General features: G+C 33.5%; 3 long non-coding RNA genes and 1 pseudogene across 5 annotated transcripts; 2 read left to right on the forward strand and 2 right to left on the reverse strand.

The window, feature by feature from the left end:
* Window positions 1-1,771: 1,771 nt before the first annotated feature.
* On the forward strand, window positions 1,772-11,235 carry LOC146917389 (uncharacterized). Its single transcript, XR_015015601.1, has 2 exons — window positions 1,772-1,941; window positions 11,006-11,235. It is a non-coding gene; the product is annotated as an uncharacterized LOC146917389 (long non-coding RNA).
* LOC146917390 (uncharacterized) lies at window positions 1,948-9,641 on the forward strand. Its single transcript, XR_015015605.1, has 2 exons — window positions 1,948-8,688; window positions 8,853-9,641. It is a non-coding gene; the product is annotated as an uncharacterized LOC146917390 (long non-coding RNA).
* Window positions 11,055-25,503, reverse strand: LOC146917391 (uncharacterized; annotated as a pseudogene). Its single transcript, XR_015015595.1, has 7 exons — window positions 25,104-25,503; window positions 15,485-16,452; window positions 14,364-14,643; window positions 13,596-13,703; window positions 12,855-13,133; window positions 11,889-12,032; window positions 11,055-11,382 (listed from the first exon to the last, which is right to left on the reverse strand). The product of XR_015015595.1 is annotated as an uncharacterized LOC146917391 (transcript).
* Window positions 16,619-25,090, reverse strand: LOC146917392 (uncharacterized). 2 transcript variants are annotated; one of them, XR_015015600.1, is made up of 4 exons: window positions 24,102-25,071; window positions 22,625-22,686; window positions 18,293-22,033; window positions 16,619-16,877 (listed from the first exon to the last, which is right to left on the reverse strand). It is a non-coding gene; the product is annotated as an uncharacterized LOC146917392 (long non-coding RNA). The 2 variants fall into 2 exon arrangements; XR_015015599.1 differs by lacking the exons at window positions 16,619-16,877; window positions 18,293-22,033 and having other exon boundaries at window positions 22,428-22,686; window positions 24,102-25,090.
* Window positions 25,504-25,770: the final 267 nt, after the last annotated feature.

Genomic DNA, 25,770 nt, shown 5'->3' on the forward strand with positions numbered 1-25,770 from the left:
TTATGACATCATCACCTCAATTCAATTCTACAACGATATTGAACATTTATCAACTAAAATGTACAGGATAAACAGAGATTGAATAAAACTTCGTAGATAACTGAAATCTATCGGAGAAGTGGTTATTGACTAAAATTTCATAAGTAACATAAATGCAAGAGATAAGTTGTCGTTAACTAAACTAACTTTGATAAACAATATTTATAAAAAACTGTTCCTACTAAAAGGCTCCTGTTATTTATAATGTCACCTCACTTTGATTCTATAATGATATTGAACCCTCATCAACTAAATGCACGAGATAAGTGAATATTGACTAATCTTTCAGAAGAAGAAAAAAAAATCAAATACACGGGATACATTATCATTGACTAAACTAACCTTGGTTTACATGACAAGTTGTACTTTATAAAAATTGTTCCTGCAAAAACATTTAAACTATTTATAACATCATCACCTCAATTCAATTCTACAACGATATTGAACACTTATCAACTAAAATGCACAGGATAAACAGAGATTGAATAAAATTTCGTAGATAACTGAAATCTATCGGAGAAGTGGTTATTGACTAAAATTTCATAAGTAACATAAATGCAAGAGATAAGTTGTCGTTAACTAAACTAACTTTGATAAACAATATTTATAAAAAATTGTTCCTGCTAAAATGCTCCTGTTATTTATAATGTCACCTCACTTTGATTCTATAATGATATTGAACCCTCATAAACTAAAATGCACGAGATAAGTGAACATCGACTAAACTTTCAGAAGAAGAAAAAAAATTAAATACACGGGATAAATTATCATTGACTAAACTAACCTTAATTTACATGACAAGTTGTCCTTTATAAAAATTGTTCCTGCTAAAACATTTAAACTATTTATAACATCATCACCTCAATTCAATTCTACAACGATATTGAACACTTATCAACTAAAATGCACAGGATAAACAGAGATTGAATAAAATTTCGTAAATAACTGATTCCATCAGAGAAGTGGTCATTGACTAAAATTTCGAAAGTAACATAAATGCACGAGATAAGTTGTCGTTAACTAAACTAACTTTGGTAAATGATATTTATAAAAAATTGTTCCTGCTATAATGTTCCTGTTATTTATAATGTCAACTCACTTCGATTCTATAATGATATTGAACCCTCATAAACTAAAATGCACAGGATAAGTGAACATTGACTAAACTTTCATAAAAAAAAAATATTTAAATGCACGGGATAAATTATCATTGACTAAACTAACCTTGATTTACATGACAAGTAGTCCTTTATAAAAACTGTTTCGGCTAATGGAAATTAAACTATTTATAATATCATCACCTCAATTCAATTCTATAATGATATTGAACTATTTATAATATTACATGACAAGCTGTAATATTATAATAAACTGCTTGATATTATTTTTAATATCTACATAGACTGAAAATATACACACAATATATCATTTTCCATTATATTCAAATATTATAACATTGTTTACGTTTCAAGTTTAACAAATTTAAATAAACTTATGCTATGCAAAAATTGTATTATATTTTAATGTGCATTATCATATTCTCCAAAATGTAACAGTCATTATAGAGAAATAACTGCCCATCACATGTAACGAAGTTATATTAACATTTTCAAAACCTAAAAAAAATATTACATTAAATTTTTAAATAACAATATATAACAACCATTAAAAAAAATCAAACTCTTATAAACAACAAACAGTTACTGTACCCGTGCGTCAGCACGGGTATGTTACTAGTAAATAGACTAAAAGAATTATCCCACATCATGTACAACCAAAGATTCCAATGACTTCCCTTTCCATCACAAGCCAAAACAAAGAAACCAAAAGCCTAACGTTACATCATATAGTGTTGTTCTAAAATTACATCCTTGACCATGGTTAACAATTTGGAGGGGGAAGGTGTAATATCTCCTCCAAGATTTTTTTTAAGCCAAGGGCAATTTAGACATTTTGGTGGCCAAATATTTTTTTTATATAGGAAAAGTATGGAATTTTCCACACAATTCCAATTTCCTTCACTAAAATATCACAACATATTTCCTTTTCCTCTTAAGAAAAAAAAACCATCGGCCCTCTCCCCTTCACTATTCATCATCCTCTTCAAATTTTCAAAACTCCCAAATTCACTCCAAAAATCATGATTCAAGCTTAGTAGTGATGTTATTACAAGTGTATAGCAAGAATCACAAGAAAAATTCATCTCTCCCTCTCACTAGAAGCAAGCCGTCCCATTTCCATAATTTTTTTTTCAAAATCACCATTTTCTTACCAATCCATTGGAAGTTGCTTAAAAGCTTGATTTTAGGTGTACCCACGAAGTTTTGAGCCATTGGTAAGTCACAAAGAAGTCTTTCCTTTACTCCATGGTTGTGTGGATCGAACCACACCTTTCATTTTTGGGGAAAGATTAGTTTTGTGAAATTCTCCATTCTTGTGCTTTAAGTGTGTTTAAAATGTTATGGGTATTGTGGTTTTAACATGTTTGATGATTGTAAGAGCAATTGGAGAAGGAAAGAGTTTAGATAGTGGCTTGGAGTTGGAGGTTTTGCCACAAAGTTCATCAAAGGAACCAACACAAGAGTGTGAGTTCCCTTAGATAGTAAAAATTTTCCTTTGGGTAGTTATATTATGCCATTAGAATGATAATATATGATTTGTATACATTAGGACATAATTAAAGATGTTATAACATTAGGTTAATTTCCCTTGCTAGTACACTCTAAAAATAGCTTTTATGATGTTAGATATGGTTATGGTAGTGTTGAAATTGGAGGAAGGATAAATTGATAAATTTTAATGTATGTCTGCACAATTTCGGCTAGAACTCTGGAAAGTAAATTTGTTAGATTTTATAGCTTTGACACAATTCTTTGATAGTGTAAATGAAGCTTTTATGGAAATAAATGGCTTTAGCTTGGTTAAGAATTTTAACACTCATTTTGTCGAAAGTTGTAGCCGAAATGTGTATAATGTCCTATGTGAGTATTAATGGGTAGATTAGATGATTTATTAGAGTTTATTAGTAATGATATCGTTACTTGTGTTTTGACATTGATAGTTCGTGGATTTAAAGAAGTATATGGAGGATTAGTAATAAAAAGAACATATAAAGTTATACGATATGTGTATAGATAATTTAAGAACTTGTTTGGAATTGGATTAAGATGGTGATTGATGGAATGTCTATGAATTATTAGAATAAGTTGGCATAATTATGGCATGACTATTATGCCATATGAATGGTACATTTGAAACAGAATAAATATGAGATAGTAGAATGATTATTTCTGTATTAGTGTATCCTGAAATCTCTTTTATGTTAATAAGTATGTTTATGCTAGTATAAATGTTGGAGGGAAATTCTATCAAGACAATTGATGTATAAAAATTATAGAAATGATTTGAAAGAAAATTTGAAATGAAATCTATGAGTAATATGCTCACAGTGAATTATAGAAAGTCACAGAAAAATGGAAATGATGAGAAAAATTGAAATGAGTAACATGCTCATAGAAAAAATGAAAACTCCGTTTGCTACAACGAGAGATAATGTAGCCTATGACGTACGGGTCATAGTATACCGTTTGCTACAACGAGAGATAATGTAGCCTATGACGTACGGGTCATAGTATACCGTTTGCTACAACGAGAGATAATGTAGCCTATGACGTACGGGTCATAGTATACCGTTTGCTACAACGAGATATAATGTAGCCTATGACGTACGGGTCATAGTATACCGTTTGCTACAACGAGAGATAATGTAGCCTATGACGTACGGGTCATAGTATACCGTTTGCTACAACGAGATATAATGTAGCCTATGACGTACGGGTCATAGTATTCCGTTTGCTACAACGAGAGATAATGTAGCCTATGAGGTACGGCTCATAGTAACGAATGAAATGTATAATTAATGATATGAAATTTTAAGTCAAGAATTATTCTAATATTATTGAAAGGAGATAATTAGAGAATTTTGTTTGATGATCATTGTTGAAGGTTTATTGCTAATGTAATTGAGATGAGTTGGTGATCAAAATGGAGTATTATTGTTAAAAGTGGTCGTACTTGAACCTTATGAAAATTGGGTAAAAGCTTCGTATGACATATTCGTAGTATATTCGTGATATATCTTGTTGTGTAACCTGGAATAAAGTAATAATTAGATTTTTGGATTCCTCATTCAATTCCCTACAGTTTGGACCTAAATTTCATGTGATTCCGATTAGTAATGAACTCGGAAAGTGCGTTTGAAGTTGGATAATTCTGCTGGAAAAAGGCTTACGGGTTTTGTCATGATTTTTGTGAAATGAGCTAAATTGTAGATTTAGACTAGTTAGAAAGGGGCATGATTTAATATAATATCTAGGATGTTTATTTCGAGTTGTACAAGTAGTTTAAAAATAAAGATGTTATTTGGAGATTCTGGCTGATAACAGGTTTTTAAAACAGGATTTACATCTTGGAAAATGTTAAAAATATAGACGAAACTCCGTCGAAATTTCAGTGAATATTTATTTTGAAATGAAATTTAAATTGAAATTTTTATGTATTATAGTTGTCAAGTTTGATTAATAGGCTTGCCGGGCTAGAATGATCTAGTTCGCGCGCCGGTCACGATGATTGTTTTTGGGTCGTGACAAGTTGGTATCAGAGCTGGTCGATTCAGATCGTGCCTTGGGTCAATGGAATTCAATAAGATGTAGTGTGACTATTGGGTTCCAGATATTTATTCCAAATGTCATGTCTGGCTGAGCCTGATCAACTCAGACTAGTATATGACAGTTAGAACAAATGTCTGAGAGATGAATGAAACCTTAACAGAAGACGCAATATAAGGAGTATGATGTAAGGTGTGAAGAAATAAATCAGAGTGGCGCAGCGGAAGCGTGGTGGCTGGTACCTATACAGTTTAAATTAGTCAGTCAGAAAGAATCAGTTCGTAATGGACGTATGTTGGAATCTAAAGTTGAAATTATGGAGAAATTGTTTATGCTTATTAGCAATTAAATTTCAAAAATTTCGAGGACGAAATTTCTTTAAGGGGGGTAGAATGTAATATCTCCTCCAAGATTTTTTTTAAGCCAAGGGCAATTTAGACATTTTGGTGGCCAAATATTTTTTTTATATAGGAAAAGTATGGAATTTTCCACACAATTCCAATTTCCTTCACTAAAATATCACAACATATTTCCTTTTCCTCTTAAGAAAAAAAAACCATCGGCCCTCTCCCCTTCACTATTCATCATCCTCTTCAAATTTTCAAAACTCCCAAATTCACTCCAAAAATCATGATTCAAGCTTAGTAGTGATGTTATTACAAGTGTATAGCAAGAATCACAAGAAAAATTCATCTCTCCCTCTCACTAGAAGCAAGCCGTCCCATTTCCATAATTTTTTTTTCAAAATCACCATTTTCTTACCAATCCATTGGAAGTTGCTTAAAAGCTTGATTTTAGGTGTACCCACGAAGTTTTGAGCCATTGGTAAGTCACAAAGAAGTCTTTCCTTTACTCCATGGTTGTGTGGATCGAACCACACCTTTCATTTTTGGGGAAAGATTAGTTTTGTGAAATTCTCCATTCTTGTGCTTTAAGTGTGTTTAAAATGTTATGGGTATTGTGGTTTTAACATGTTTGATGATTGTAAGAGCAATTGGAGAAGGAAAGAGTTTAGATAGTGGCTTGGAGTTGGAGGTTTTGCCACAAAGTTCATCAAAGGAACCAACACAAGAGTGTGAGTTCCCTTAGATAGTAAAAATTTTCCTTTGGGTAGTTATATTATGCCATTAGAATGATAATATATGATTTGTATACATTAGGACATAATTAAAGATGTTATAACATTAGGTTAATTTCCCTTGCTAGTACACTCTAAAAATAGCTTTTATGATGTTAGATATGGTTATGGTAGTGTTGAAATTGGAGGAAGGATAAATTGATAAATTTTAATGTATGTCTGCACAATTTCGGCTAGAACTCTGGAAAGTAAATTTGTTAGATTTTATAGCTTTGACACAATTCTTTGATAGTGTAAATGAAGCTTTTATGGAAATAAATGGCTTTAGCTTGGTTAAGAATTTTAACACTCATTTTGTCGAAAGTTGTAGCCGAAATGTGTATAATGTCCTATGTGAGTATTAATGGGTAGATTAGATGATTTATTAGAGTTTATTAGTAATGATATCGTTACTTGTGTTTTGACATTGATAGTTCGTGGATTTAAAGAAGTATATGGAGGATTAGTAATAAAAAGAACATATAAAGTTATACGATATGTGTATAGATAATTTAAGAACTTGTTTGGAATTGGATTAAGATGGTGATTGATGGAATGTCTATGAATTATTAGAATAAGTTGGCATAATTATGGCATGACTATTATGCCATATGAATGGTACATTTGAAACAGAATAAATATGAGATAGTAGAATGATTATTTCTGTATTAGTGTATCCTGAAATCTCTTTTATGTTAATAAGTATGTTTATGCTAGTATAAATGTTGGAGGGAAATTCTATCAAGACAATTGATGTATAAAAATTATAGAAATGATTTGAAAGAAAATTTGAAATGAAATCTATGAGTAATATGCTCACAGTGAATTATAGAAAGTCACAGAAAAATGGAAATGATGAGAAAAATTGAAATGAGTAACATGCTCATAGAAAAAATGAAAACTCCGTTTGCTACAACGAGAGATAATGTAGCCTATGACGTACGGGTCATAGTATACCGTTTGCTACAACGAGAGATAATGTAGCCTATGACGTACGGGTCATAGTATACCGTTTGCTACAACGAGAGATAATGTAGCCTATGACGTACGGGTCATAGTATACCGTTTGCTACAACGAGATATAATGTAGCCTATGACGTACGGGTCATAGTATACCGTTTGCTACAACGAGAGATAATGTAGCCTATGACGTACGGGTCATAGTATACCGTTTGCTACAACGAGATATAATGTAGCCTATGACGTACGGGTCATAGTATTCCGTTTGCTACAACGAGAGATAATGTAGCCTATGAGGTACGGCTCATAGTAACGAATGAAATGTATAATTAATGATATGAAATTTTAAGTCAAGAATTATTCTAATATTATTGAAAGGAGATAATTAGAGAATTTTGTTTGATGATCATTGTTGAAGGTTTATTGCTAATGTAATTGAGATGAGTTGGTGATCAAAATGGAGTATTATTGTTAAAAGTGGTCGTACTTGAACCTTATGAAAATTGGGTAAAAGCTTCGTATGACATATTCGTAGTATATTCGTGATATATCTTGTTGTGTAACCTGGAATAAAGTAATAATTAGATTTTTGGATTCCTCATTCAATTCCCTACAGTTTGGACCTAAATTTCATGTGATTCCGATTAGTAATGAACTCGGAAAGTGCGTTTGAAGTTGGATAATTCTGCTGGAAAAAGGCTTACGGGTTTTGTCATGATTTTTGTGAAATGAGCTAAATTGTAGATTTAGACTAGTTAGAAAGGGGCATGATTTAATATAATATCTAGGATGTTTATTTCGAGTTGTACAAGTAGTTTAAAAATAAAGATGTTATTTGGAGATTCTGGCTGATAACAGGTTTTTAAAACAGGATTTACATCTTGGAAAATGTTAAAAATATAGACGAAACTCCGTCGAAATTTCAGTGAATATTTATTTTGAAATGAAATTTAAATTGAAATTTTTATGTATTATAGTTGTCAAGTTTGATTAATAGGCTTGCCGGGCTAGAATGATCTAGTTCGCGCGCCGGTCACGATGATTGTTTTTGGGTCGTGACAAGTTGGTATCAGAGCTGGTCGATTCAGATCGTGCCTTGGGTCAATGGAATTCAATAAGATGTAGTGTGACTATTGGGTTCCAGATATTTATTCCAAATGTCATGTCTGGCTGAGCCTGATCAACTCAGACTAGTATATGACAGTTAGAACAAATGTCTGAGAGATGAATGAAACCTTAACAGAAGACGCAATATAAGGAGTATGATGTAAGGTGTGAAGAAATAAATCAGAGTGGCGCAGCGGAAGCGTGGTGGCTGGTACCTATACAGTTTAAATTAGTCAGTCAGAAAGAATCAGTTCGTAATGGACGTATGTTGGAATCTAAAGTTGAAATTATGGAGAAATTGTTTATGCTTATTAGCAATTAAATTTCAAAAATTTCGAGGACGAAATTTCTTTAAGGGGGGTAGAATGTAATATCTCCTCCAAGATTTTTTTTAAGCCAAGGGCAATTTAGACATTTTGGTGGCCAAATATTTTTTTTATATAGGAAAAGTATGGAATTTTCCACACAATTCCAATTTCCTTCACTAAAATATCACAACATATTTCCTTTTCCTCTTAAGAAAAAAAAACCATCGGCCCTCTCCCCTTCACTATTCATCATCCTCTTCAAATTTTCAAAACTCCCAAATTCACTCCAAAAATCATGATTCAAGCTTAGTAGTGATGTTATTACAAGTGTATAGCAAGAATCACAAGAAAAATTCATCTCTCCCTCTCACTAGAAGCAAGCCGTCCCATTTCCATAATTTTTTTTTCAAAATCACCATTTTCTTACCAATCCATTGGAAGTTGCTTAAAAGCTTGATTTTAGGTGTACCCACGAAGTTTTGAGCCATTGGTAAGTCACAAAGAAGTCTTTCCTTTACTCCATGGTTGTGTGGATCGAACCACACCTTTCATTTTTGGGGAAAGATTAGTTTTGTGAAATTCTCCATTCTTGTGCTTTAAGTGTGTTTAAAATGTTATGGGTATTGTGGTTTTAACATGTTTGATGATTGTAAGAGCAATTGGAGAAGGAAAGAGTTTAGATAGTGGCTTGGAGTTGGAGGTTTTGCCACAAAGTTCATCAAAGGAACCAACACAAGAGTGTGAGTTCCCTTAGATAGTAAAAATTTTCCTTTGGGTAGTTATATTATGCCATTAGAATGATAATATATGATTTGTATACATTAGGACATAATTAAAGATGTTATAACATTAGGTTAATTTCCCTTGCTAGTACACTCTAAAAATAGCTTTTATGATGTTAGATATGGTTATGGTAGTGTTGAAATTGGAGGAAGGATAAATTGATAAATTTTAATGTATGTCTGCACAATTTCGGCTAGAACTCTGGAAAGTAAATTTGTTAGATTTTATAGCTTTGACACAATTCTTTGATAGTGTAAATGAAGCTTTTATGGAAATAAATGGCTTTAGCTTGGTTAAGAATTTTAACACTCATTTTGTCGAAAGTTGTAGCCGAAATGTGTATAATGTCCTATGTGAGTATTAATGGGTAGATTAGATGATTTATTAGAGTTTATTAGTAATGATATCGTTACTTGTGTTTTGACATTGATAGTTCGTGGATTTAAAGAAGTATATGGAGGATTAGTAATAAAAAGAACATATAAAGTTATACGATATGTGTATAGATAATTTAAGAACTTGTTTGGAATTGGATTAAGATGGTGATTGATGGAATGTCTATGAATTATTAGAATAAGTTGGCATAATTATGGCATGACTATTATGCCATATGAATGGTACATTTGAAACAGAATAAATATGAGATAGTAGAATGATTATTTCTGTATTAGTGTATCCTGAAATCTCTTTTATGTTAATAAGTATGTTTATGCTAGTATAAATGTTGGAGGGAAATTCTATCAAGACAATTGATGTATAAAAATTATAGAAATGATTTGAAAGAAAATTTGAAATGAAATCTATGAGTAATATGCTCACAGTGAATTATAGAAAGTCACAGAAAAATGGAAATGATGAGAAAAATTGAAATGAGTAACATGCTCATAGAAAAAATGAAAACTCCGTTTGCTACAACGAGAGATAATGTAGCCTATGACGTACGGGTCATAGTATACCGTTTGCTACAACGAGAGATAATGTAGCCTATGACGTACGGGTCATAGTATACCGTTTGCTACAACGAGAGATAATGTAGCCTATGACGTACGGGTCATAGTATACCGTTTGCTACAACAAGATATAATGTAGCCTATGACGTACGGGTCATAGTATACCGTTTGCTACAACGAGAGATAATGTAGCCTATGACGTACGGGTCATAGTATACCGTTTGCTACAACGAGATATAATGTAGCCTATGACGTACGGGTCATAGTATTCCGTTTGCTACAACGAGAGATAATGTAGCCTATGAGGTACGGCTCATAGTAACGAATGAAATGTATAATTAATGATATGAAATTTTAAGTCAAGAATTATTCTAATATTATTGAAAGGAGATAATTAGAGAATTTTGTTTGATGATCATTGTTGAAGGTTTATTGCTAATGTAATTGAGATGAGTTGGTGATCAAAATGGAGTATTATTGTTAAAAGTGGTCGTACTTGAACCTTATGAAAATTGGGTAAAAGCTTCGTATGACATATTCGTAGTATATTCGTGATATATCTTGTTGTGTAACCTGGAATAAAGTAATAATTAGATTTTTGGATTCCTCATTCAATTCCCTACAGTTTGGACCTAAATTTCATGTGATTCCGATTAGTAATGAACTCGGAAAGTGCGTTTGAAGTTGGATAATTCTGCTGGAAAAAGGCTTACGGGTTTTGTCATGATTTTTGTGAAATGAGCTAAATTGTAGATTTAGACTAGTTAGAAAGGGGCATGATTTAATATAATATCTAGGATGTTTATTTCGAGTTGTACAAGTAGTTTAAAAATAAAGATGTTATTTGGAGATTCTGGCTGATAACAGGTTTTTAAAACAGGATTTACATCTTGGAAAATGTTAAAAATATAGACGAAACTCCGTCGAAATTTCAGTGAATATTTATTTTGAAATGAAATTTAAATTGAAATTTTTATGTATTATAGTTGTCAAGTTTGATTAATAGGCTTGCCGGGCTAGAATGATCTAGTTCGCGCGCCGGTCACGATGATTGTTTTTGGGTCGTGACAGAAGGGAAAAGACAAGAATAACCCACAAACAGGAATGTGAAAGTACACAACTCTTTCCATATCATCTTTAAAATTTTGATAATGAAAAGCAGCATGGATGCAAAGGTGGTGCCTTTCCCTTTCAATGATTAACCTAATCAACTTAGGGTAATATTGACATTATCACCAAGTGTGAAAAAACCGAAGAATACTTCAAGATGATATCGGTTCGTAAGGGTATGATAACCAGGGGTGCTTTAGAGCTTCAGATGCAGAGGGTCGCTTCTTCGGGTTAACCTCGAGCAAATGAGCAACAAAGTCAATGAAGCCTTGGTCCCCCATCGGTAATCTATGCCTCAAAGATGTCTTCTTTGGAATCAGGTATTCTAATCTGTTGCTTTCCTGCATATCAATACACAATATCTCACTGAATAATTTTTCCATGATAATTAAACATACAATGCATGTTTAATATGAGCATGTTTGGATTGGGTTATTTTAGCTTATTATCAACTCGCAGCACTTGAGACTGTTTGAGAGAATTTATGGAAACAACTTATGACATATTCATAAGCTATTTTCAAGTAATTTCCATAAACTCTCTAGGATTGCAAATGAAATCAACTTACAACTTGTATGAAAATAATTTGACATTATTTTATCTTTTATTATAGAAAATAACATATATAGGCACTTACATGAGAAGTGTCTATGCTGTAAGCTTAATTAAATTGTTTATCCAAACATGGCAAATACAAGCGAACGAAAATAGTCAATTTTAGAAATTTTAGGGAGCTATCTCTTGTTTTGTTTTTTGAAGACGATGCAAATGAAAAGATATCGAAAATTTTAAGATTGTTCGCTGATGCATTTCATATGCAAAGACACTTTAGAAATGGACTTCTTACCTGATTCCTCTCATAAAGCATATGATTTTTTGTGAAGTACTTATAAGTATCCCGTCCTTTTGCTAGCATACTTTGACCAATTGGACCGATGATCCCAATTACCCTAGCTAGTAATGTTGCCGGGGAATCGTTTTGGAATAAGACCTACAATAAGCATAGTTGAGTTCATTAAGAATCAAGATTTATGAGTGTATTCAATAAAACAGATACAGATTTGACATCAACTTTCACCCAAAAATGTAAAAACCCTACAACTGCAAGAACACATTAGCGTCTAAAGATACACAGGGCAACTTGTTCTGTTCTATTCTCTATATAGATCCACTAAGACAACAGAAACACACTAGTGTTGTCAATCGCAGATCGCAAAAAACAGTGGTTTGTTCCGGTTCTGCTACACAGTAATTCAATAGTGACTAGAGCAACTATTTGACAATATTTTGTACTATAATGCGTAATACAGAATAATAATGATTTGTTCAAATTCCGCTACGTTATAGCCGCTATTTAACAACACCCAAATCATTTTCAAATTTAAAATATACTTCATCAGTTAATTTCAGGTAGTGTTTGGAACACGACTGGAATTAAATGGGACAGCTTATTTTTGCTTCAACAACTTTTCTGTTCTATTTTTTATTTGCTTTGAAATTGTAGAATATAAATTATTCTATCCTATTCTAACCTGACTACAAAAAACTCCCTTAAGACTAAGAGTGATACAATACAACATAACAGAGCAAATACGACTTACACAAATTGGCATCTAAACAATGCCATCACCGAGGGAAAAACACGAATCAAGGATCAAGCAGTAAATTTTGGGGTAAATTAGACCTAGTGTATTAAAGAGCAAAACTTGAGCATCTTCGTGTACCTCTAACACGAAAATAGACGTGAATAACATGCTTAAGTTTGAAAAATTTATGGCATTTTGAAATTGAATTGACTATATATTATACTTACATTGCCGGTACAAAGTTCTGCCAAGATGCATCCAAGGGACCAGATATCAATCTTCTTGTCATATGAAAGCCCGAGAATAACCTCAGGAGCACGATAGGACCTGGACTGAACATATGAGCAAAGGTGATCTGTCTCAAAACAACTATTTCCAAGATCAATGACCTTCACCTCACATCAGCTGTAGCTTTTAACTAAAATATTCTCCGGCTTCAAGTCGCAATGTATTAGTCCAAGGTTATGTAAATACTGAAGTGCTTCCAAACATTGAATGGTAACTGACTGCAATAACAAATCAAGACAAGTTTCTAATGAGACAATAGTAGAATCTATCTATACCTATATATGAAGTGAATACCAAAGTTTCCTGTAGCTTTTTTCTTCCAATTTTACCCTTCATTTAAACTCTTTTATTTACATTTTATGCTTCAAATTTGATCTTAATCCTTAATTAATTTGAAATCAAATCTAATAAAATCTTCAAATCAATCTAAATATCAAATCTACACTAACCTTAATTGACTCTTGAATTAAAAATATCGTAATTAAAACAACAACAACAACCAAGCCTTATCCCACTAAGTGGGGTCGGCCACATGGATCAAATTACGCCATATTCGTGAAGGCCAACGATGGTCTCTATTAGAGAAGAAATGCGGACAGACTGCCATGTCAATGTCCATTGCTTGCTAGTTGTAAATAATATGAAAACTAACATCAGAATGTGAGCAGAACTCTACAAACCTGCAATCTTGGCATTGTGAAGTAAACTTCCCCTCCTGATTCTCTGTTAAATTTATGAAACTCGTATAAGTTGGCTTTGAGTAGTTCACACACTATTAACAAATGTTCCTGCAGTGCAACAATGGAAACGAATGGAAAGTGGTAAAATCAGAAGATTAAGTTGATAGTATTTCTCAAACCACTTTGAATATAGCTTTGAAGAATAGTCCTCATAATGTAATTCAGTTCTTTCTGAAATATGACAAGTGTGAATAGTCATATTTTATAACAAATTCTGGAATGTATCAATAAATGCGATAGTCACAAACACATTAAGTGGCTGCAGTTAAAATTAACACAAAAATAACAAATGTAGTATTGTTGCAGTTGCAGCACATATTAGTATAGGGCCAAGTCTATGGCGCACAAGGGACTTACGTCTTGCACCATGCACAATGTAGTTTTTACCATTGGATCAATAAGGCTCAATATTAAGCTTGTGCATGAAGCAATACTATTTTGCTTGTGCACATTAGACAAAGTCTTAATATAGAAGTGGTAAATAAATGCCAACAGCACAACAACCACCAACATTTACTAAGTTATTATATTAAAGGTGAAACTTATAGTCAAGTAAAAACAAATAAATATCTATTTAGTCCTTTATACCATTATTAACCTAATTTTAAAATTTCCTAGAAAGGACAATATAAAAAGTTGCACTAGAATTGATTGAAAGTAAAACATACTAGTATTAACAAGGTGAGTAGCAGATCGAAAATCACTTACTCTGTAATAGAAATAATCATTTAATCGCAAAATGTGATACTTGTCTCCAGGATCATGCTCATTGACATACTTGAGAAGTTTGATTTCATCAAGGCTTTGATCAAAGAAATCTTTGTTGTTCTTTATAATTTTAATACAAACATCCACACCTGTATGCAGGTCATGAGCTTGTATGGCTTTACTAAATGCAGCAGATCCCAGATACTCGGTGACATGATAGCGGCCAGCTATTACAGAGTTTAAAACAACATGGAAATTCTTGTCCTCCTCAAAGCCAGTTCTGAACAACAAAACGTAGTTTTAGATAGCATGTCAAAGCCAAAAGGAGAAACACCATGGAAAAATTTCAAGAATAGCTATTGTGCAACATAACAAAAGTATCTACATAGACGAGCTCATTGAGCCTTCTGACATGGCATAAAGTTAAACAGATAAATATTCGGAAAAGCTTAGTGAGCAGCAGCATATGATTTCCCCAATTTCAACAAAGTTTTCGATCGAATTATCATGACAACACATGTATGTTATACAGTCTCGCGTACGGTAACTTCTCAATTTCTTGTAAGAGCAAAATTAAGGAATAGAAAATCTTCAGGAATTTACAGCTATTGCCAAGTCATCCAGAGCACAGGACTACTCGAATTATTATTTTATGCAGTCATTTTGACAGTGCTGATTTCATGACTACTACATGAGGGCACAAGTACAAGTGCACGATATTTCTAATGAAAAATAATGAATTTTATTCATCATAAATCATTAATATTTTCAGATCTGTATTTTAACAAAGCAAGGAATGTTTTACGGATCAAACAGGAAATAGAAACTCTGCTGCCATCTTAGTTTCATCTTATTTTCCATTATTAACTCAATGCGCTGTTATGAATGAACCGAATAATAATTAATGTATTGTGAATTCAAATGTGAAGAGAATTCCGAGTGAAAAAGAAAAAAGAAAAAAAAAGACAGCAATCTCAATATCAAGTTAAAATTACAATCTAGGAATGAACAAAGCTGATATCTTATTAGTTCTAAATCTCTTCCTAACTTCTATTAAATAAAACTCGAAAACTTTGCAAATCAATGAAAATGGTAAACATGCTTATATATTGAAGACGTGCCTGTTTTTACTGTGCACAATCTTTAGATTGAAGGTTTCAAATTCTTCCTCCTGAGCCTTTATTTGCCTTACCTGCTCTTGCACAGCAGCAATCTCTTCATCCTCTTGTGAAACACCTAAATCATCTTCCCTTGTAATGTCAACTTCTTCATCATCCTTTTCTAGCTTGACATGCTCTTTATCAGCGTACCCGTAATTATCGACAGTAGTTGGAGAAGAGTTCGAAGATCTAACCGCATGAGCATTATTCTCATCCCTAGAACTTTTCTCGGGTGAAGAATCACTACTCTTCTGCCTCCACAAAGAAAGCATTTCATCAGATCCCTCAAAAGCATTCATACAGTCATCGGTTTCATCCGCATTCCAATTATTTAACCATGGCGACTTACTGGAACCACCACCCTGAATCATCTGGCTATCTTTAAGAGACTGAGGAAATGAAAAGTTGCCTTCAGTATGTGTTTTTATTTGTGAGTGTACATCTTTATGACCTCCAATGACATATTTATTCGACTCAATCTCGTCATTTTTCTTCTTATTTTTAAATGATTTGTCCATAGAGTTCTTTCTGAAATCATGATGAGAGTGTTTAGATCCCCCAAGTCCACTATCACAATCACGGAAATATTCTAAATCCCCTTCACTGCTACCACCAATAAAACTTCCATGCACTTCACTGCCGATATCGGCAGCATCACTGTTGAAACCCACCCCGATTGACCTAACTGAACCGTGTTGATCATCTTCCATTTCCTCGAGTCGTGATCTTCCACTATGATTCAGAACTTTTCCATCTCCCAACATGATCAGGTCATTTGTCTGAGGGACAAAGCCCTGCCAGACAGGTTCCGCGTGCATCAGATTCAGTTCCTCTACATCCATCAATTCTCCATCATATTGAGCCATTAAATCATTACCATTAGCCCTTCCATACATATTAGTAACCGTTATACCGATAGGATCATCTGACTGTCACGACCCAAAAACACTAATCGTGACCGGCGCACGAACTAGAACATTCTAGCCCGGCAAGCCTATTGATTCATCTTGACAAACTATAAAATAAAAACAATTTCCAATTAGGTTTTCACTTCAAAAAAAAAAAAAAAAAATATTTATTGAAATTTCGACATAGTTTCCCCTGTAAATTCAACATTTCCAAGATATGAATCCTGTTTTAAAAACCTGTTTTATCATCCAGTATCTCAATTAACATTTTTCTCATACTTGTACAACTCAGAATAACACATCCTAGACTTCCAAATAGCTGCAGATACATCAATGGACACTGAAATATAAATATAGAAAGAGAAACCAACCAAGAGGGCCTACCAAAAGTGACACTGGTAGATCTTTAACCCTGCTAGAAGCTTTCTACGCAATTGACTTTGAATCTGAAAAAAATATAAGAAAAAGGGGTAAGTCATAAAGACTTAGTGAGAGACAACAACCACCACCAACTAGATGGGAAACACACAGGGCACGATTATTTACTTTATCAAATCTATTGTCAATTACAAAAATAGTAATCGTCTAAAATTCTAATAATCCGCAAACCTTTATACGCATGAAAATCCACACATTGTATATACTTCCAATCAAATAGGTATACTTCAACGAAAAGTCCAACATCGTAAAGACATGAAGATAACATTACAAGTCTTTAAAATAAATTGCCGAAAATCAAAATAAAAGCCTTTAAAAATATATTGCCGAAAATATTGATAAATAACCTTTAAAAATATATAGAAAACTCCATTTAGTGAAAATAAACAAAATGGGTGAATCGAGAACTAGCTCCATCTCGTTGATAGCCCTCTCCTTCTAATGGTGGCCTTTCCATAGGGGCGGCTCCATCTAACGGATAGCTCTTTTCTCTCGACTCAAAACAAAGTGTAAAAATATAGAAAATTCCATTTAATGAAAATAACCAAAATGGGTGAATCGAGAACTAGCTCCATCTCGTTGATAGCCCTCTCCTCCTAATGGTGGCCTTTCCATAGGGGCGGCTCCATCTAACGGATAGCTCTTTTCTCTCGACTCAAAACAAAGTGTAAAACATTTTCAATTAGGGAGTTTACCTCTCATTGATAGCCCTCTCCTCCTAATGGCGGCCTTTCCATTGGGGCGGCTCCATCTAATGGAGTAACTACCTAATTGAAATAACATACTAGGTGCACCTAGGTCGTCGTCATTATAACCGTAATTTTCAAAACCTCATTCTTAAAACACATGTCTAAAACCATATTTTGCAACATAATGAAACTTATATCAAAATACGTTCATCAAAACTCAATTGAAAACCTACTACTTATCATCATAAGTAAATCCAAATTCAAATCCAAATCCAAATCGCGTACATATTAATATCAAATCCTTTCAAAACGTATATTTCAAAACCGCATTTTACAACATATCAAAACAACTACTAAAACACATAAAATCCAATCCTCCGTTTCAATTTCTTTACTTTATAAATCACAAGTAAAATCCATATCCAAATGGAGCGCATATTAACATCGAAAATTCTCAAAAACATATATCTCAAAACCGTATTCCCCACATCTTAAAACTCATGTCGTTGTATATGCAACCAAATCTCAATTTCAAATCCTTTGCTCAATAAGTCAAAGATAAATCTAAATAGTGACCATAATAATATCAATGACTTTTAACATAAGTATCAATGAGAGGAAAAATGTTCAAAGGGTGTGTTCCCCATTTTTATAAACACTTTAACATATAAAGTCATAAAAATATCAATAATAACGATAATGAAAATAAGTGATAATGATCGCCATCAACTCACCTTAACATTTTCTGAAGTTTCCGCGCTGCTTGAGTCCTAGTTAAGCTCCCGGTGTGCTCCGTAAGCACTTTTATCCTAAACATCTTAACTACAGCTTATGGCTTCTGCGTGTTCCGAATTCATTTCAAAATTTGATCAAAACTCTTATTAATCATAGGCGTTCAATTCTGCACCTCTCTTACTAGTCTAAATCCACAATTTAGCTCATTTCGCAAAAATCATGACAAAACCCGTAAGCTTTTTTTTCCAGCAGAATTATCCAACTTCAAACGCACTTTCCGAGTTCATTACTAATCGGAATCACATGAAATTTATATCCGATTTGAAGGGAATTGAATGTACAATCTAAATATCCAATAATTACTTAATTCTGATCAGCACAGTAAAAGATACCACCCACAAAACAGATCACGACCCAAAACACACAGCTTGTCCAATCTTTGATTTTGCTCCTATTTTTAATTCTCACTCAAACAACAACAATAATTACCTCTATCACTTTCCTCAAGTTTTTTGCTCAACACCCAAACCCTAACTTCAAATTTTCTTGTTGCATCCTTGCTTTTAAACATCAATAAACCATGACTAAAGCTTCAAGCACACCATACATTAACCCACAAGTTGATTTTCTTAAAAACCCCAGCAATTATGAGGGAGAGATGGGTTCAGTTAAGAGAGGGAAAGAGAAAAGTAAAGCTTACAGTTGATTTAGGAGATGACGAGAGTTATAGAAATTGGCTTGCATGCTTGTCTCATGAAGATTAGAGTGGAAGAATGAAGATTTGAAGAGAAAAAGGTTAGGGTCGCAAGAGAAAGAAGAGAACAGAGGAAGTGTCCTCTGTTGTGTGAGAGGAGAAAAGGGAAAGAATGAGGAAAAAAAAATGGCCTTTGGACTTTTAAAATATCTTGTAAGGCAAGATTACCATTTTGCCCTCACTTAAGTCTCAAAGATAAAATTAACCGACACATAAAATTGAGAGTGTTTTTAAGCAGGGTATTACACTCTACCCCCCTTAAGAAAATTTCGTCCTCGAAATTTAGAGTTTACGTGATAATAAGTATAAATGATTTCTCCAACTTTCAACTTTAGATTCCAACATACGTCTGTTACGAACTGATTCTTTCTGACTACCAGCCACCATTGGCGTTGAATACTTCCTTAAGAGAATTTATTATAAACTTCACATCATGCCTTTCCTTCTTCGTACGCTTCATTCCTCCAAGGTCCTATCAATTTTACCTAGTCTAAATCTTAACCGAGTCTCTCTGATACTGTAAATTACAGTGGAACAAATTTACACATGACCAATAATGCCATTGAATGATCAAGCTAAAATTGAATCCCCCTTTCCAACAAGTTTTTTGTAGCCTTTTAATTATAGGTCCCTTTATTTTGTCTAAATGAGTAAGACTACCTATCTATTTCCTAGTCAAAACATTTACAACAACACTTGACTTTCCAAGGTGATACAAGTCTTTGCAATCAAAGTCTTTAAGAGAACTCCATCCACCTTATTTGTCTTAAATTTAAGTTATACTAAGACCTTTGTGGTTGTTATAAATCTAAAAAAAAAATCTTTCATATTGCTAATGCCTCAAAATCTTAAAAGCAAAATTATTGTTGACATATTCACTCATGTGTAGGATCTCTTAGATCATGCCTTTCTTTACTCTTGGAATACACAAAAATGTCATCACTAAACAATATCACCCACAAATCTAAGGTTGAAAAATCCAATTCATCAATCCATAAAAGACGTTGGAGCATTAGTAAGTCTTAAAGGTATAACCAGAATTTTACAATCCTCGTAGTATGTGCGAAAAGTTGTCTTTAATGTATGTTCACTCTTAATATCCAACTAGTGATACCCCTATTTCAATAAATCTTGGAAAACACTAAGCTTCTTGAGGTTGGTCGAACAAATAAATGCATGGTAAATAATATTTATTCCTAACTATCACCTTATTCCCTTGTCTATAACTACACACAGTCACACATATCTATCTTCCTTACTTATAATAAATTTCATTAATCCTCAAGGAAACGAACTTAGGTCAATAAATCCCTTATTGAAAAGGTCTTGTGGTTAGTCCCTAAACAATGTAAGTTATTCTATGTCATTCGATAAAGAGGTATGGATGTGGGTTGAGTGGTAGGAACCAAGTCTATAGAGAATCTAATCTCATTATGAAGTGACAATCCAGAAAGTTCTTCAGGACAACATCAGGAAACCCAAATGTTTTTAGAACTTTTTATAATTCTTCACTCACTTGTATATCCCTAATCAAAACCAATTATCCTTGACAACCTCTCTTCAATAACTTGTTAGAACCTAAACTTGAGGTTAAATAATATGGTACCTAACCAGATTTTCCTCAAAAGGATAAAAGTGATTACCCGATATCTCAACTTTCACTACTTAGTTATAATAGGGTAAGGTGGCTTACTAGACAGACAACCAATTCATACTCAAAATCCTATAAATTTGTACTAACACGACTATGTTAATGCATGACTAAATAATAGTTGTGTCGTAGCTACCCATGATGAACACTCCTAATATAGCATACTTAACCACATTGAAATCATACCTTCTCATCCTTGAAACAAAATATTTCCAGAGTCGAATCAACCATTGTAGAATCAAAAGTACTATAAGGAAAAGTAAATTACCTACATGCCCCATGATCTACTAAACACTTTGCGTTGTGCCCAAAAGTTTGTCAACTAGAACTATCTATTTATGTTATTTATATTTATTGTTCCTAATAACCAAATATAACTTCACCATCATCCTAAGAAAAATCTATGTATAATCATTCAACTCATTTCTTGCAAATATTTGTCTACTACATCCCCTAAGCTTTTGTTGCCTAATCTGAAGTGTTAAGCTTTAAACCTCCGCAAAGTAGCACAATTAGATCTAACCACGAATCCAATTAAGCATTCCCTTAATTTTATAATGAACCACTTGACACTCATCTCTACTATGATAGGGTGGGGAGCGTTCATTGAAAGCTCAATAAGACGGGTTTTGTACTCCAAAACTGGCATGAACTCAATTTAGTCCGATCTTTCACACTCTTGAAGAAATTCATCTCCAACCCTTTCTAAAAGAAAACGAGTCATAAACACTTGTCTCACTTCATCCCAACAGAGGTTATCCTACTTGTTTTCCACGTGTAAATATATCAAACTAGTCATATACCATACCTTCCAACTTATATTATGTCAACTCCCACATCCTTATATCCACCTTTAAATGAGAGCATCATAATTTCATTCATAACCTATCTTGACCGTCAATAAGTCATTATATCCACACACATAGTAGACATATAAAAGGTAAAGGTTTAAGTTTCATGAACTTTTCTATATCCACATTGATCTCTCTAGATGAACTTTTCTTGTGGTTCAAAAATATTTCTCTGCGCTTGATTACCATGTTGTTATTGTCCAACAATTTGTTACACAAGCCATTGTATTCCTTGTAAGCCAACAATAAGCTCTATCATCATTGAATTTCTTCGTATTTCTCTAGGAACCTCGACATTAATTACTCCTACAACTCAGTCACGTTTGTCAACATAAATGCTACGTCCTTTATCATTTTCTTTAAGTCAACCATGAGAACAGCCTGAATGACGACCTATTTGACTAAGGTTTTACGGTTCGGCTTTAAATTCGCAAGGAACCAATTTCCCTTCTAGTGGAGATCTTGTTAATGGGTGGCACCCTCACTAAATGAAAGAAAATTTATCAAAAATAGGACTAGGCGACAAACTAAGTGAAACAATTCAAAGACCCAAAAGAAATCATAAGATTGGACAACAAGTGACACTACCATAGAGTGCTAATAGCTTTTTGCAAATAAATTGTGCCGCGGTTCACAATTCATTAGCAAAAATCTATTACTACTCTATGTCTGCAGCTATTAGGACCTACAACCGGAGCTCTGATACCAACTTTGTCACGACCCAAAAACACTAATCGTGACCGGCGCACGAACTAGAACATTCTAGCCCGGCAAGCCTATTGATTCATCTTGACAAACTATAAAATAAAAACAATTTCCAATTAGGTTTTCACTTCAAAAAAAAAAAAAAAAAAATATTTATTGAAATTTCGACATAGTTTCCCCTGTAAATTCAACATTTCCAAGATATGAATCCTGTTTTAAAAACCTGTTTTATCATCCAGTATCTCAATTAACATTTTTCTCATACTTGTACAACTCAGAATAACACATCCTAGACTTCCAAATAGCTGCAGATACATCAATGGACACTGAAATATAAATATAGAAAGAGAAACCAACCAAGAGGGCCTACCAAAAGTGACACTGGTAGATCTTTAACCCTGCTAGAAGCTTTCTACGCAATTGACTTTGAATCTGAAAAAAATATAAGAAAAAGGGGTAAGTCATAAAGACTTAGTGAGAGACAACAACCACCACCAACTAGATGGGAAACACACAGGGCACGATTATTTACTTTATCAAATCTATTGTCAATTACAAAAATAGTAATCGTCTAAAATTCTAATAATCCGCAAACCTTTATACGCATGAAAATCCACACATTGTATATACTTCCAATCAAATAGGTATACTTCAACGAAAAGTCCAACATCGTAAAGACATGAAGATAACATTACAAGTCTTTAAAATAAATTGCCGAAAATCAAAATAAAAGCCTTTAAAAATATATTGCCGAAAATATTGATAAATAACCTTTAAAAATATATAGAAAACTCCATTTAGTGAAAATAAACAAAATGGGTGAATCGAGAACTAGCTCCATCTCGTTGATAGCCCTCTCCTTCTAATGGTGGCCTTTCCATAGGGGCGGCTCCATCTAACGGATAGCTCTTTTCTCTCGACTCAAAACAAAGTGTAAAAATATAGAAAATTCCATTTAATGAAAATAACCAAAATGGGTGAATCGAGAACTAGCTCCATCTCGTTGATAGCCCTCTCCTCCTAATGGTGGCCTTTCCATAGGGGCGGCTCCATCTAACGGATAGCTCTTTTCTCTCGACTCAAAACAAAGTGTAAAACATTTTCAATTAGGGAGTTTACCTCTCATTGATAGCCCTCTCCTCCTAATGGCGGCCTTTCCATTGGGGCGGCTCCATCTAATGGAGTAACTACCTAATTGAAATAACATACTAGGTGCACCTAGGTCGTCGTCATTATAACCGTAATTTTCAAAACCTCATTCTTAAAACACATGTCTAAAACCATATTTTGCAACATAATGAAACTTATATCAAAATACGTTCATCAAAACTCAATTGAAAACCTACTACTTATCATCATAAGTAAATCCAAATTCAAATCCAAATCCAAATCGCGTACATATTAATATCAAATCCTTTCAAAACGTATATTTCAAAACCGCATTTTACAACATATCAAAACAACTACTAAAACACATAAAATCCAATCCTCCGTTTCAATTTCTTTACTTTATAAATCACAAGTAAAATCCATATCCAAATGGAGCGCATATTAACATCGAAAATTCTCAAAAACATATATCTCAAAACCGTATTCCCCACATCTTAAAACTCATGTCGTTGTATATGCAACCAAATCTCAATTTCAAATCCTTTGCTCAATAAGTCAAAGATAAATCTAAATAGTGACCATAATAATATCAATGACTTTTAACATAAGTATCAATGAGAGGAAAAATGTTCAAAGGGTGTGTTCCCCATTTTTATAAACACTTTAACATATAAAGTCATAAAAATATCAATAATAACGATAATGAAAATAAGTGATAATGATCGCCATCAACTCACCTTAACATTTTCTGAAGTTTCCGCGCTGCTTGAGTCCTAGTTAAGCTCCCGGTGTGCTCCGTAAGCACTTTTATCCTAAACATCTTAACTACAGCTTATGGCTTCTGCGTGTTCCGAATTCATTTCAAAATTTGATCAAAACTCTTATTAATCATAGGCGTTCAATTCTGCACCTCTCTTACTAGTCTAAATCCACAATTTAGCTCATTTCGCAAAAATCATGACAAAACCCGTAAGCTTTTTTTCCAGCAGAATTATCCAACTTCAAACGCACTTTCCGAGTTCATTACTAATCGGAATCACATGAAATTTATATCCGATTTGAAGGGAATTGAATGTACAATCTAAATATCCAATAATTACTTAATTCTGATCAGCACAGTAAAAGATACCACCCACAAAACAGATCACGACCCAAAACACACAGCTTGTCCAATCTTTGATTTTGCTCCTATTTTTAATTCTCACTCAAACAACAACAATAATTACCTCTATCACTTTCCTCAAGTTTTTTGCTCAACACCCAAACCCTAACTTCAAATTTTCTTGTTGCATCCTTGCTTTTAAACATCAATAAACCATGACTAAAGCTTCAAGCACACCATACATTAACCCACAAGTTGATTTTCTTAAAAACCCCAGCAATTATGAGGGAGAGATGGGTTCAGTTAAGAGAGGGAAAGAGAAAAGTAAAGCTTACAGTTGATTTAGGAGATGACGAGAGTTATAGAAATTGGCTTGCATGCTTGTCTCATGAAGATTAGAGTGGAAGAATGAAGATTTGAAGAGAAAAAGGTTAGGGTCGCAAGAGAAAGAAGAGAACAGAGGAAGTGTCCTCTGTTGTGTGAGAGGAGAAAAGGGAAAGAATGAGGAAAAAAAAATGGCCTTTGGACTTTTAAAATATCTTGTAAGGCAAGATTACCATTTTGCCCTCACTTAAGTCTCAAAGATAAAATTAACCGACACATAAAATTGAGAGTGTTTTTAAGCAGGGTATTACACTGACCCTATGACTGGCTCAACATTCTTTGCTTGAAGATATTGTTCTCCAGAGAAATAAGAATCCTCGTCAGCGAAAGATTGATCGTCATCCTCCTCTTTGGCAGGACCTCTTTCCTGAGGATCTGGAACACTTCCATTCCCGGTCCCTTTTCATTGTCACTAGGGTAATCGATTTCATGCGCCAAAAACCAGGCCTCATCCTCAATAGGTTGTCTCATGTACCCAACATCGTCGTCGTCGTCATATTCATCAGAGTCCCAATATTCATTTGGATAATCAACAGATTCACTCAACCCATCACCAACTGTAGCAAAACCTGATACAAAATCAGAGGTATCCTCTGATATTCCTTGACTAACAGACAGGCAACTGCCCCCTGTAGCCTTCCTCATACCTAAAACATATATAAAAAGGTCAAAGTAATGGTCTTTGTAACAAAGCATGCACAATTAATCAGCTAAAATAATCACAAGTAATCTTCGGATATTAACAAATGACTGTGATTAGTTAATGTGGGAAAACATAAGCATTGACCTAATTGGTAACCTTAATTTCCATGGTCCATTGGCATTGGCACAGAGGGGAACTAAATAAAATTTAGCAACGGGGTGACCTAATTTTGTTCACATTCAAGACCTTGTTTAATAACTTGAGACAAACTGACTAG

This window comes from Medicago sativa, chromosome 6, assembly GCF_051527215.1.
Source record: "Medicago sativa cultivar Bolivia chromosome 6, Bolivia_mono, whole genome shotgun sequence".
NCBI classification, from domain to species: domain Eukaryota; kingdom Viridiplantae; phylum Streptophyta; class Magnoliopsida; order Fabales; family Fabaceae; genus Medicago; species Medicago sativa.